Raw genomic sequence first — 2,176 nt, forward strand, 5'->3', positions numbered from 1 at the left:
CACAAGGTCCATCTCTGCTGGGTTGCTTTCTGTCTAATTGTTCCCCAGCCACTGGTGCCACAAGGAAGAGTCCTCTGCAGAAACAGGACTTGGCCTTTCCCTGCTGAATTCCATCAGATTCATCTCTGTGCAGTGCTGGAAAATCAGGTCCCTCCCTCAGCACTCCAGGCTTCACCCCACCTTTCCCCATGGACTATTGCACACCCAGTGACACAACCCCCCTCTCTGGGGGGATCCCTGAGACCCCCGCACTCCCTGGCACCCCCAGCCCAGCCCTGCACTGGCCCAGATGCCTCTTGCCTGCCAGGCCCTGCAGCCCCAGCAACGCCCAGACACACATCCCCTTCCTGCCTCCCCTCCTCTTCCTCCCCAACACCTCTGCTGCCCTGGGGGACAACCCTCAGCACACTCAGCTCCCCTGCATTTTGGCAGCTGCTGGCACTCAGCACAGCTCCTGGCAGGCTGCAACCAGCCCAACTCAGCCCCACTTAGCAAAGGCACTCAGGGAAGATGCAGGCAACTGCAAACCTGTCCCTCTATCCGCAGCACCTGCAAAATTGGCCAGAAGATCCTACAGGGTGGAACTGGAAGGCTTTGAAAGGACAATGCAACCCTCAGGAACAGTCAGGGGGGGCTCACTAAGGGAAAGTCTCTCCTGCCTCATTTCATATCCTTCTGTGTTTATGCCCCTCCACTCAGGCATGAAGGGAATGTGGTGGATGCAGTTTGTTGGGCTTTTAGTCAGGTTGATGCTCCTGTCCCTCACTGCACCCTCCTGGACAAGACAATTGTCCAGCTGTGCAGGAGCAGCACAGGCAGCAGTGGGGGAAGCCCTGGGGGATGACAGAGCTCCAAGGGGAACAGTGACTGGGGCTCCATCTGCCTGCTGACCCATCCCCAGCGCTGGGCCCCAGGGCTCCAGGGCAGCGCCACTTCTCTCCCACACTTTGCTCCATGCTCTGCAAGCAGGACAAGTGGCCAGCAAGAGCCAAAGGCCATTGTGCAGCCACTGTCCCCTGCAAATTGCCCTCTCTTGAAGGCTCTTCTTTGCCCCTGGCAGTGTGGTCAGAATACAGGAAGGGTGGAAATGGTGTAAGACCAAAGCTCCAACCTGGAAGGTTCAGAACATCAGCTCCCCCAAAACAGTTCCTGAAGCAGATCCTGAAGCAGCAGCTGCACTGCTGAGGCTTTCACACTTCTTCGGATCCTACAGGAACACCCATACCATGGCAGAGGTGTAAAGAGGAGCCCACTGACCTTACTGGGTTTGGCTCAGAGCTGCAAGATATCAAAACTTACAGGTTCAAAAAAACCTTATGATAAAAATGCTGAATATGTAAATTAAGGTCATAGACCAGCCTGGGCAAAAAAATTATCCAGCCTGAGTTTGCTGTTTGGTCACTGGATTATTCATGAGCTGAAGAAACATTGTTTAAATGACAGAATCTGCTGCTTGTCGACTTTGGAAGATCCAAATGGAGCATAACAGTGGGTAGGAGCTCACCCTGACCAACCTTGAGTTTTCCAGATCATCCCTCTCATTCCTGTTCAAGACAGGGGGAGAATGAGCTCTCCTTCAGCCATCAGGAAGCGCTCCCAGGCACCATGACCTTTCCAGGTCACAGGAGAGTGACCTCCCAGGAACAAAAAGCAGCTTCCTCAGCATTCCTGGGTGCAGTAAAATGATTTATTTACATCCAGTTACACAGAAGAGAGTACACTCTGCACAAGGGAACCACAAACCACAGCAGACGAGTGCAATGAGGTAACCTCACTAATGACACCTCTGCCTCCAAAGCTTCACTCAGGTTTACAAACCTCCCTGAAATGCACTTCCCATGCAAATCCTCCCAATTACAGCTCAATCTCAAAAGTTGCCGCCGAGGTCAGATGGACACGGCCTCAAGGGCAGGACATGACATTGCAGAGGTGGGGACAGAAAACAGCGCCCAGCTCAGGACTCACCAGGCTGGGCCAGGCAAGAGCTGCTGCCTGAGAAATGCCCCAAGGGCTGGGCCAAGGCTGTGCCGCCCCTGCGGGAGCAGCATAAAAGCCGGCCCAGCGCCTCTCTCCCTGCCACGCTTCTCCTCAAGCCTTCTCCTGCCTTCTCTGCCCACCACCAGGTGAGCCTCCAGCCCCTCACAACCCCCTCCTGCTCCTGCCACACCGCCCCCCT

The sequence above is a fragment of the Pseudopipra pipra genome, chromosome 1, assembly GCF_036250125.1.
Source record: "Pseudopipra pipra isolate bDixPip1 chromosome 1, bDixPip1.hap1, whole genome shotgun sequence".
NCBI classification, from domain to species: domain Eukaryota; kingdom Metazoa; phylum Chordata; class Aves; order Passeriformes; family Pipridae; genus Pseudopipra; species Pseudopipra pipra.